Source organism: Chiroxiphia lanceolata, chromosome Z (genome assembly GCF_009829145.1).
Source record: "Chiroxiphia lanceolata isolate bChiLan1 chromosome Z, bChiLan1.pri, whole genome shotgun sequence".
Taxonomy (NCBI): domain Eukaryota; kingdom Metazoa; phylum Chordata; class Aves; order Passeriformes; family Pipridae; genus Chiroxiphia; species Chiroxiphia lanceolata.
The window spans coordinates 60,518,982-60,531,558 of NC_045671.1; positions in this window are offsets into that span (position 1 = coordinate 60,518,982).

The window sequence follows — 12,577 nt, forward strand, 5'->3', positions numbered from 1 at the left end:
TCCACAAATATACAGTTGTTAATTGTTATTCTGTTAAAAAAGTACACAAAATTATTGATGTGGGCCATATTGTACTACAGTCCATTTCTTCCAATGATATGGAGTGGAGATCAACCAGATTTAATGATAGTGAGATATGTTCTACCATATAGCGGAAATATGGAGTTTTAACTTTAAAAACCCAGATCGCTGGGTTAGTTTTGATCCTGCAAAATAAGAGTGTGGAATAAAGCAAACTATTACCTCAAAGGATACTGTAATTCAGTCTGATTGCTGTAACTTGGAAAAATTTTCAGGTTTGAATTTTATTTGGTTTTCAGCTATCAAGTAAAGGTGCTAACTACTTCAGGAATCTGAATGTGCTTCCTCTTGGTTTTTTGCATTAGAAACTCTTTCCTTGCTCATTGTATATCCTGAGTGTACATCCAGTAATGTTAATGTTAAACAAAGGGGCAGATAACATGATCATTTAACAACCCTGTTAAATCTAGGATAATTCCATTTGAGAAGGAAACAAAGCAGAATTGGCAAGAGCATAAAAAAGAAATGCAGGAAATTGCCAGTCAAAAGGAGTGTTACAAAATATACTGAAGAAAACAGTAAACTCAGAACACATTTGTGCTGAGAGAGAAATGTGAGATGCTTCTAACAGTGCTTTGATTTGAGCCACTTCCTGAACTAAACATTGTCCTAAAAATGAAAGTTAAGATGAGGAATACAAGATGTGTGTGGTAGATCACAGAGGGGGACTGTATATCAGAGAGACAACCTGAAGCAACATCTAGAGGAAGAAGCCCTATAAATTGTTATATGGAATATTAAAATACATGCTGTAGCTAGGTCTAGCACAACTGAAACCTTCTAGAAGAAATATTTTTTAAAATTCTTAGGGGAAGACCTGACTTGAGATATTTCAAAAGGGTCTGTGTCCAGGAGGCAAATGTTTAGCATACTTTGTAGGGTGGGACCTCTCCAAATTTGATCAACAGAACTGAAGCACCCAGATGACTTAATCACTGGCAAGCTTTTGTGTAGCTCTCTCGTTCTGATGGAATTCCTCACAGACTAACATAGGACTCAGGTTGATAGTCCCTATGCTTTAACTCTCGTGCTTCAGATTTGGACTTCCCTCTCTGAATAATTACTTGAATATAACTGCAGGGTTTTTTGTAAAGATGAACTAATAGAAGGTTACTTTTCTGTTCAGCTGAAAAGAAAGGAGATCTATTCCTATGTAATTATGACTCAAGACAACACTGTACAATGATTTCTTGGTTAGCCTTTTTCTTTAAATCATCGATTAAACATTTCAGAACTAATGCAAGACAGAATTAGTGACATAATCTTCTTTATTTCTAGTTGTGAATTCAATGCAGTTTTTAATTAATTGGAACTCTGTATGGCAAGGCTTCAGAGTTATTTCCATGTTTACCAGTTAGCTTCAGAACTAGGAAGTTGTTTCAAAATACCTAAACAACTACTGTAAACACATCAAATCATCAGATTTGACTGATTGCTTACCTGTACTGTAGGGGAAGTCACTTTTCCTAACCAGTGAAATTACCTCATCAGGAAATTAATCTTTACACTGAGTAAAAGTATAGACAAGCCCAAAAGCATGAGTGATTTCCACATTCTGAAGAATGAATCTCATGGATTCTCACAACTCACACTACTTTCTGAATCTTACATCACAAAATTATTAATAGAAAAGAGTGAAGAATGGAGCTTTTCTGATTTTTCTTAAGATTTTGAGTTTCATTACAAATAAATGATGCCTAAAGGAGCTGAGGAAAAAAAAACCCCAGAGCAATTTAGTTAGAGGTGAGATAAAAAAAGGATTTATTCTTTCGTCTCAGGCACAGAAGTTACAAAACATGCGCGCCTCTCTGCCTCAGGTGTTACAGTTTTGTAATACTGTTCAACCAATCCCAGGGTTTTTTGCACCCTCTGGCTTTTGCCCTGATCTGCCTCTGGGGAATTTGGGCTGGGGTCTTTTCCAAACTACCTACTTCATCCCCTCATCTTCCTCGGAGTACAGAGGGCACACAGTTACCCAATTCTTGGCTGTACTCTGCGGTTTAGGCCAGAGTACAAGTGTTCTTTAAACAGAATCGGCCTATCTTGAAGAGAAGTCTAAATATTCTAATGGAATTTAGGGGTAATTGATATGGGGAGCATGGAATGGGACAAAAGGGTAGGGATATCTGTGTAGTTGCTATGCTAAGGGTAAGGAAAAGGATAAGGGAATAAATGCTGCTTCTAAAACCTACACTTTCTACATTACTACTTATAAAATTAGAAAAATAACAAAGTGAAAGGGACCTTAAGGTATAAAAATAATAATAGAAATGAGATAAAAATTACAGTCTGCTTTATGTTAATGATTTTTTCTCCACCATTTTGTTCAAGTGGCTGAATCTCTCTCCCATTTTGTTTAAAGTGAAACATGTTGAACAAAAAGTTCGTTTAAAAAGTTTTTTTCCCTATAACTATCTACATACACATTTTGTCCTCTGCTTGATGTCTGTGTGTGAGTGAACTTGGTTCCAAAAGAAAAAACATTTCAGTTGTCCAGCAGATTGGAAGACTTTTAGTTGTGTCGAATGGGTCTGTAAAGACTACTGATTACATTAAAAAGGCTCAAAGTAACTCAAACCCTGTAAAAAGCAGATTACTGTTTATTTGCTTATAACACATCATAAAATATACACTGTATGAGACTCTAAGTACTTCCCAATGACTGGGCTACAAGCAGTGATGCTCCTCTCTTACTGTGGTTTCTTAACAATATATGTCATGTCAAAAGCTCTTCTTATTAATCATTATCTCTGTTAAAAATAAATTTTATTGGTAGACATATGATAATTAACATGACAGTATCCATTATTAATGTTTCATATTCTTATACAAGGTGTTATTCATTTTATAGTCTACCTGTCTTAAAAAAAAGCCAAGCCTTTTCCTGTTTTGCTTCAGATTTCAGAAATTCAGTGACTAAATTGCACTCTGTATAGTCTCCTGATTCCTGTGGGAGAATTACTCATTAATTCCATCACAAGGCCATCTCTCTGATGCCAGTTACATTCACAAAATTAAAATGCCTGTTAGTCCAACTCAACACATCTGCCAAATAATAAAAATATTAGCGTAGCATTGTGCGTCTGTCAGCCTGTTTTAACTTCTGTGCAATCATGCATTTTCTTAAAAGGAAATTTTACATTATTAAATTGATTACTTGGCTGTTTTTTCTATTCAGATTGCCCAGTTCTTGTTAACTTCCATGCTGTTTTCCTTTGAAACTAATTGCTTTTTGCACAATGATGATACGAGAAATACAAACTGTGTAGGCAACATGAGGAACCATGATAGCTTGGAAAATGCTGTCAAAGTGCAGTTTTGGTGTGCCTCTGTGAAGATCAACTGAAGTTGATCTTCAACTTGAAGTAGGAAAGAAGAAGGTGAACTTTTAATAGTAACAGAATTCATTATTACTACATGCAAACCTTCCAAGCAGCTTGAGAAATAAAATCTTAATGTCATTTTGTGATTGTAAACTAAGGGAAAATAAAGCAACTTTAGCATTTTAATAGCTACTCTCTTTTTTGAACGTGTTGTCAGAAATTCTTTTTGACACAAGCCTTTATGTTTTCCTGGAAAACATGAGCTTCAATGAGCTGCTTTTTAGTCCAAGTTGTTGTTCTGTGTTGTCTGCATATCCTCAGCTATGTCTGTGCTCTGACACCAACATGATGATCCCTCCAGGCCTCTTACAAGATGGTGCTTAGGCACCAAGGTGGTCTCTGACCACTGCTGTGTCTTCCTGCACCTTTTAATCCTTTATTTCAGGTATCCTTCTTTGGTGGGGGTTTTTTGTTGTGGGTTTGTGTGGGGGTTATTTTGTTCGTTTGGGGTTTTGTTTGTTTTTGTTTGTTGTTTGGTTTTGTGCATGTTGTGTTTTGGTTTTTTCGTGGTGGGGTTTTTTGGCTTTGTTTTGGTTTTTTTGTATCCTGAGGACCAACCTCATATTTACAAGTCGATAACACCACATTACACAGAAAGGTATTTGAGAAATAGTTAGGACAGGGCTTTAATGAAGCTTGGTTTTGCAGGTTTGGTTTTATCTTATGCTGTAACAGGTTTCTAGACTATGGGAACCAACAGACTCAGAGGTACAGAGCTACAGCCAAGGTTTTTGGTCAGATTACAGCTGCACTGGGGATGAAAGGATCTAACGGACACCAATACTGTGGAATTTCTTTCTGACTCGTTTGCAGTATTGCAGTAAGCTAACTCAGTTTCTCCTAAAAAATAGATTGAGTCTAAACTTGAACTCTGTAGCCCAACAGGTACCCATGAATACTTCTTTCACTGTAGTTTTCTTACATCAGCAAGATCCTAAAATCAGTCCTACTTTGAGGTTTAGTTTAGTAATCCCTAAATATAAAAAACCCAAACATAAGAAGGACGTAAGTTCTGACATCTAGCCTTGATTTGGTATGCATGATTTCTTTAACCTTTTTAGGTAACCACACCTCATTTTCTTTTCCTATTAAACCTTAACCATAATGAAATTCCAAAATCTGAAACTTATTCCATTAGCACTTACCTGTCAAGTCCCAGTATCACTTTAGCACAAAATTGGCACTAAAGTTTGACAAGCTCTATTTCTAATGGTTTCTAGGTCTTAATTGCATGTGTTTTGTATCAAAAACATGTATAACTGACTTAAATTACCTTTTTCCTGTTTTTTTTTTTAGTCTCAAAATAGCAAGCAGAACGAATAAATATCCCTGTTAGAAAAGGTTCTTTAACACAGATGATTTACAATTCCGGTCTTTCTTTAAATACATATTAGAAAGCACCTAACACTGGAAGTTTTAAACTGTGCTGAAGAGAATTAATTTGTTTCAGAAACACAGTTTCAGGTAAATCTTTATAAACTGTTTTGTGAAAACATATGAAAAATTTTTCACATTTAAAGTTTTGAATGCTCATCATAGCTTATTACAAGAAATATGACTGATAAAGGTTTTTTATGTTCTCTAAATATTGGGTACATTAGGATACTAGAACCAATTTTAAAAATTACTGATAACATCTTACAACACTTTTAAAAACTTAGACTATCAGATGTAAGACTGGTAGGGCTTACTTTCTGGTAGAAGGTAACCTGACATACCCTTTCTCTCAATCTATTCCTGTAGAAAAAGCTTGACAATATTGCAAATCTTTATCCCCCTAGGTGTTTGCCTGCAATGAATTTTAAATGCAAAAATTTTTAACAAAATATAAAAAATTCAGACTTTCATATTTGTCTATGGCCACTCCTGAAAACAGGAGGCATAGCTACATGGATTTTTGATTTAGCAGTGTGGTCATTTCCAGGTTTACACTAATGTGAACGAAGTAGCTAGAGATCTAATTGGTCAATATTATTCTAGCACATCACAGGTATTGTTTGTGGAAGGGTCTGAGTTGCAACAGTTCAAGAAATAGTCCTAAGAAAACAGGTCTTAGCCTGCAAAGAGTTTTCATGGGGAGGAGAACAATATCCACTAGAAGAGTGACTTTGTCCCACCAGTTGACTCATGTACAAGCTTAACACCATTCTTAGTCTAGAAAGAGGGAAACATGGAAAAGATTAAAGGAATATTCTGAGAAAGAAATATATGTATTGCATAATTAACTGTTCCCTTCTGAATGGGATGCAGCTGCAAGAATCATTAATCCTCTCTAATTCTCTGCCATTTCTGATGTTAAGAAGCGGTGGGAGTAGAACTAATGGAATCTGAGTATGGATATTAATTGTCCTTTTGTAATTTCCTGCTTAATTTGTTTTCAGTAGACTACTGTTGCATACAAAAGAGGAAAGGAGACTTCTACAAGACATAAAACAAACAAGGATGTTAAAAAAAAGGATTAAGTAGCTCATAAGAATGAAGAACTGCTAAAACAGCAGTCATTTTTGTCTCAAGTGAGAAATGTCTCAGATTTAGATCAACCCATGAAAAAGAAATTTCTTTCCTTTGCATACACCTTTGCTGGTTCCCAAAATTCCAGAAAACCATCTAGAGAATTTTTCCTCCTTTTAATTTATTTATTTTATTTATTTTATTTCTCAGTCACATTCTATTCCTAGTGTTCTTGATTCCAGATTCCAGTAGTCAGAACCCCACCAGCAAGTCATTCCCTTGGGTTCTGGCCCTTCAGACAAACTGACCAGAGTCCCGAAGTTACTGTGTTTGAGCTAATTTCCTTGGCTAAAGCCAGGGTTGCAGCTAAAGAATACAGGCATTTTTGTGTAGGTGCATTGGCTTTGTCAAATATATGTAACTATTACTTAAAAAAATACATTTCTATAACAGAAATGGGGACTGAAATAACAGGGAACACAGGAGATTCACAGGTCCATATAACATCTAGCTCCCACCAGTCCCTTTTTCCAATTTCTTCTAACCAGTGGGTAAACAGACTCTCATCTGGTTCAACAGGTTGGCTGGGGGGCTATTCAATTACAAGGTGAATACTGTGGCGCAGCAGCAGTGGGGCTCACTGCCAGAATGAGCATTAGTAGTCACAATGATGAGCAACGGTGTGCTTTTTGCCTATGGGTAGATGATTCAAGGCAGGAGGTAGTGAATGGTACCTGTCATTCAGATCCCTCTTTGAGGGCAACAGGCAGGAGAATGGTCCCAGACTGGTTTTAATGGCAGAGAGTGAAGCTGAAGAAGACCCCAGTGCGGTTGATGTCATTGATAACTCTGCCGATGAGTCCTACCCAATGGCCCTGTAGGGTTTGCAAGTTTGCAGGATAGTAACATTTGTTTGCACAACTTTTTTGGTGAGGGGTGATCCTTACCTGGACATGACCCAGCAATGTGCACTCACAGCCTAGAACACCAACTGCATCCTGGGATGCATCAAAAGAAGTACGGCCAGGAGGCCAGGGGAGATGATTCCGCCCCTCTTTTCTGCTGAGACCCCACCTGAGTTTTGCATCCAGTTCTTGGGGGCCCCAAGCCAAGAAAGACATAGACTTGTTGAAGTGGGTCCAGAGAAGGGCCATGAAGATGATCAGAAGGCTGGAGCACCCCTCCTGTGAGAAAAGGCTGAGAGATCTGGAGTTGTTCAGCTGGGAGAAGACGAGGCTCTAGGGAGACTTCATCACAATCTTTCAATGCTTTAAGTGGGAGAGACATTTCTGCAAGGCCTGTAGCAGTAGAAAAAGTGGTAGTGGCTTTAAATTAAGAGATGGTAGACTCGGACTAGACATAAGGAAGAAATTTTTTACAATTAGGGTGGTGAAATGATGGCACAGGTTGTCCAGAGAGGGAGTGGATGTCCCATCCCTGGAATCATTCAAAGTAAGGTTGGACGGGGTTATAAGCAACCTGATCTACTTGAAGATATCCCTGCTCACTGCAGGGGGGTTGGGCTAGATGACCTTTTAAGGTCCCTTCCTATGCAAACCATTCTGTAATTCTCTGATTCCATAATTCTATGCAAAGTTCTTAGAGCCATATAGAAGTAGCCAGGGCTAAGATGACTTTGGAAGATTCAGAACTTCATCTTGATACAGAAAATGAACAGTTATGAATAGTTCTGCATACTTCCAAAGCCTTGACAATTCCTCTTTTTTCCTTTGATCAGGTAAGCTGTGCAGAAGACACATGCTAACTGTCCTCAGTCAGGTTATTCATGCCGTTATCCACAAAGTTGTTGACTGTGTTCACTCTGCCTGTTCTCACAGACCCAGGTAAGTAGGAACTCTAGCTCAATTCTAAATGCAGAGCTCCTAAATGCCACATATATCTATAATATTCTCGCTCAACTGTTTTCCTCATTTGTTTTCTAACACACATGGCTGATATACTTTATACAAATAACAACTATTGTTTTTATGTCACATACATATGCATATCAACTATATTTAGAAAGAAGTATCTGCACGGGATATAGCTGGAGGGAGTCTACAAGGTAGCTAGTGGAAGACTTTTTACAAGAGCATGCAGTGACAGGACAGGGATGAATGATTTCAAACAGAAAGACAGGAGGTTTTGGTTCATTTTTAGGAAAAAATTCTTTACTATGAGGGTGGTGAGGCACTGGAACAAATTTCCCAGAGAAGTTGTGGGTGTCCCATCCCTGGAAGTGTTAAAGGCCAGGTTTGATGGGGCTTTGAGCAACATGGTCTCGTGAAAAGTGTCCCTGTCCACAGCAGAGGGGTTGGACTATGTCCCTTCCAATATCCTATGATATATGTCATTCTATGACATATTTTGAGATTTTTTAAAATGTTGCTTGTATCACAGGAAACATTTAAATCAGGGTTTTCAACAAGAAAATAGTTGTCAAATGAACTGGAAGATTTGGAGAATGTTAACTTAGGGTTGCGGAAATGGAAAACCAGCACTGAAGAGGAGAAATTAATTGTGTCCTATAGCATGCAAGTTCCTTAATTCTGAGAAAGCAAGTTACAAAAGATTATTAGACGTGAAGACATGCAGGTAAACACTGAGATAAGAGTAGACACATCAGTCTATGATAGTCTATCATATTTAATCTTTAATTAGAGGTTTTGCTTGTGGAACAAGCCCAGGGCCATGGGCCCAAGGCATCTCATTAATTAGATTTTATGGGTGGACATAATATACTGTAATATACTGTAACAGCTTAGACAAGATTCACATAGGTAAGAAAGATATTGACAGTCACAGAGATAAGAAGGACTTAAAGAAGTTTTTACTTTAAATAAACCAGAAGAATTATTTAAATAGCTATTTACTTCAGCACATTCCTCCTCATGTTTTGAAAATGTTCGATAGAATATACAATTTTATACCATGGACCCTAGATCCTGAACTGGTATCAACTCCTTGGGTAGTACTACAGCTTCTTTTCTTTGTGTTTACTAGTCTCTTTGTTTGTGTTACATCAGTTTCCATCATATGGAAGAGTTGATACTTGACAGGTATTTATCTAACAACTAAAAGAAGGTTTTTACTTTTATTTTATACTGATTAAAAAAGTTCCATAATAACTCTACTCTTCATTACTACTGTGTGGAGTTTCATGGACTGTATTGACACTGGTCCACCAAAACAGATGTTATCAAATTATGCTAGAAAGATTTTTCTGACCAAGACAAGAAATATTTAGTATAAAATAAAAAAGGAACAAAGTTTGATTTGCTCTTAAAGTTCAGCTGAAACACAAACAACTTAATTATATGTGAAATCTCAAAGGTTTCAAAAAACATTTCCTATTAGTTTTTTTCACATTGTTTTGCAGACTACGAGATCTGAACATTGAATTATTTTACCTACCCTGACTTTTGTGTTTCCCCTTTCATTTCTCCCTGAAATGCAACTGCTTTTCTTCGCTAGATAATTTTACAGAAAACAGGTAAGTGTGCCCAACTGGATAATTCAGAAAAATCAAAATGTATGCTACTATGCTAGTAAATGAAGGGATGAAAAAAGAAACCAGTGAAAACTCCAAACCTAAAAAATGGACAAAACCCAAAACCAAATCAAGCAACCCCCCCAAAAAATAAAAATAACAAATTTTTCCAGCCTGGGACCTCCTTTAAACTATGAGCACTTATATACATTTTAAAGGCCCTCATCTGAAAAAAAACCAAACAAAAAACCCACAGACAAACAAAACCCCACCAAACCACCCCCCCCCCCAAACACAGCTGGGTTTAATAGTCAGTGAGCATCAACGGAACAAATAGACTTAGCTGGACTACACAGTGAAGCATTAGAAAGCTGAATACAATGTTACAAGAAAAAAAAATTGTCCTCAACACTGAGTTCGAATTTGAGCAAGTTTAGCAATGGGCACATCTTCCAAAGTCTAAGTATTGCATGTTTTCTGTAACTAAAGAAGTACTTATCTTTATACAAAGTATTTTGGAAATTGTGGAATGACTTTTCTTATTCCTTTATCTACTTAGGATTATCAACCCATACTAATAACCATTAAACCTTGCCCTTTTCCTGCTATTGCACTCAGGAGAAGCTCAGCAGGAATATATATTTTTGCGAATGTTCTTCTCGCTTTCATTTGTAGAGAAGAAAAGGGGAAATAAAGAAACTCTACAATAACTTTGTACCAATTGTAGCAATGCCAAAAATCTTTGTGATCTAAATTACTTTCTTCCATGTGTGAAAACTGTTAATAGCGACTCCCTGTAGCTAACAGCAGTCTAAGCATTGTAGCAGAATATTAAACAGTCCCATCTCTTTGGGGAATATGAATTCTTTTCTTTAGTCCACAAAGCTGGCATTACTGTACCTGTCACCCACTGTCTTCCACACACAGTATCTGAAAATGTTCCCATATGCAGAGGTGTCGAAATGGACTTACGGTAACTAATGGTGAATTATTTCTCTCTTAATGAAGAAAAAAATAAAAATTGTCTTATAAAACCCCAAGATGGGAACACAAAGAGTAAGCCCTGAATTACCTTGTACATGAGCTGTGTTTTCCCACAGTTCCACTTCAGCTGCTCCAGGGAACCATCTTGTGATGCCCGTGTCCATGTTCCTTCAGAGTACTCAGTGGCTGGGCAGGGAAACATATTGACTTCTTCTGCATCCTTGTGTTTTCTAGGTTGTTCTAAGAAACCAAGTCTTAGCTATAGTTTGGACAGGTGATAAACTAACATAAAGACAACATGATGGTTAAATTTTCCTTCTTCTATTGATTACAACTTCACTACCCTCTGTTGAAAGGTGGGTGGAGTGGTAAAGGCTCCAAGTAAGTTAAAGCCAGTTTTAAAGACCTGTTGTCACCATGCTATGCAGTGAAGAAGTGTCAGGCCTAGTAAATTTTTTGAACACCTTCAACTACTTCTCAACCAGATATCCCATTAGATCACCCCCTAAGTAGCAGATACAAAAGTAGCAGTCTGTTGGCTTCAGGAAAACGGTGAAAATAGCTTGAATTATGTTTATACACACACACATACATATCTATCTAGGTGAAGACTGTCTCAGCCAGGCTTCAGAATCTATCTTTTTATGGAAGGAAACTATCAGCTATGGCTTCTGAAATGCCTTTCCAGTATTTTACGAGTAGATTTAATTTAATGCCTGGCAGTGTTTGTAAAGTGAAATACTACTGCTTTTGTGGCTTCATGCGGAGATTTTTTACCTGTTTCACAGTGGCCACAATCACTGACTATAATCTTCCTTTGGAGTTCCCTTTGGTTTTACTTTATACATGAATCTAATCAACAAACTTACAAGTCTCACTAAGAAAGACTTCTTGCTATTAAAACTGAGCTAAAAAGAACACCACCTATATTTATCACAGAATCACAAAATATGCTGGGCTGGAAGGGATCCGCAAGGTGAGTCCAACTCTTAGTCCTGCACAGGGTCACACCATGTGCCTGAGAGCATCATCCAAATGCTTCTTGAACTCTGTCAGGCTTGGTGCTGTGACCACTTCCATGGGGAGCCTGTTCCAGTACCCAACTACCCTCCGGGCAAAAAACCCTTTTAATATCCAACCTAAACCTCTCCTGATACAACTTCAGGTCATTCCCTTGGGTCCTGTCATTGTTCACCACAGAGAAGAGATCAGTGTCTCCTCCTGCTCCTCCCCTCACAAGGAAGTTGTGACTGCAATGAGTTCTCTTCTCAGTCTCCTTTTCTCCAGGCTGAACAGACCAAGCAACCTCAGTCAGTCCTCACTCAGTTTCCCCTCAAGGCCCTTCACCATCTTTGCTGCCCTCCTTTGGACGCTCTCTAATAGCTTAATATCTTTCTTATATTGCAGTGATCAAAATTCTGTACAATATTCAAGGGGAGACCTTACCAGAACAGAAGAAATCATTATTGATAGTTTCCTTACTGTAGATTCAACAAGAAAAATGAAGGTTAATATAAAAAACTGCAGTGTTATCATTCTCTAGGAAACAGAAACAAGCATGGTATATAACTTGATAGAATCTAATAGAACAGAGTCAGTAAATAATTTCTTTGTTATTACTGAGTTTAAAGGTGGAGTTAATCACTTTACTAAGAGAGTAAAAAACCATAAGCAATATGTTCATCTAATTTCATCTCCTGTTTTGCTTATGAAATATTTGTAAGTTGATCCTGGAATTCAACCATATAGTTTTTTCTAAATAACTGGCAACATAAATTTAACATAACTTCTTATCTGATGATTTAGTATGAGCACCTCAGAATTATCTGCATTTTGTTACAGTACAGAATGCGACTTCATTAAGATACTGAATATTCTTGAACAATTTGGAATATTTTTGTTTCTTTTCCCTTGGTGAAATCTTTGACCTTTTTTTCATTATTTAGTTGTTTTCTTCCATGTATCAGTAGAAATGAATTTTTCTCAGGTAAAGAAATCTCAAAGATTGGGAAGACACTTTGGAAGGGAGACTTTTTTCTTTTATCTTTAGTAAGTTATAATAGGTGGATAGCCTTTTTTTTGGTTGGGAGGCTGGAGATTATCAGTAGGGACAAGTAGGCTTGCAGATTACCAGTAGGAACAGCTATGTGAAACAAAAAATATCAGAAGAGAAGAATGCATCAACAAA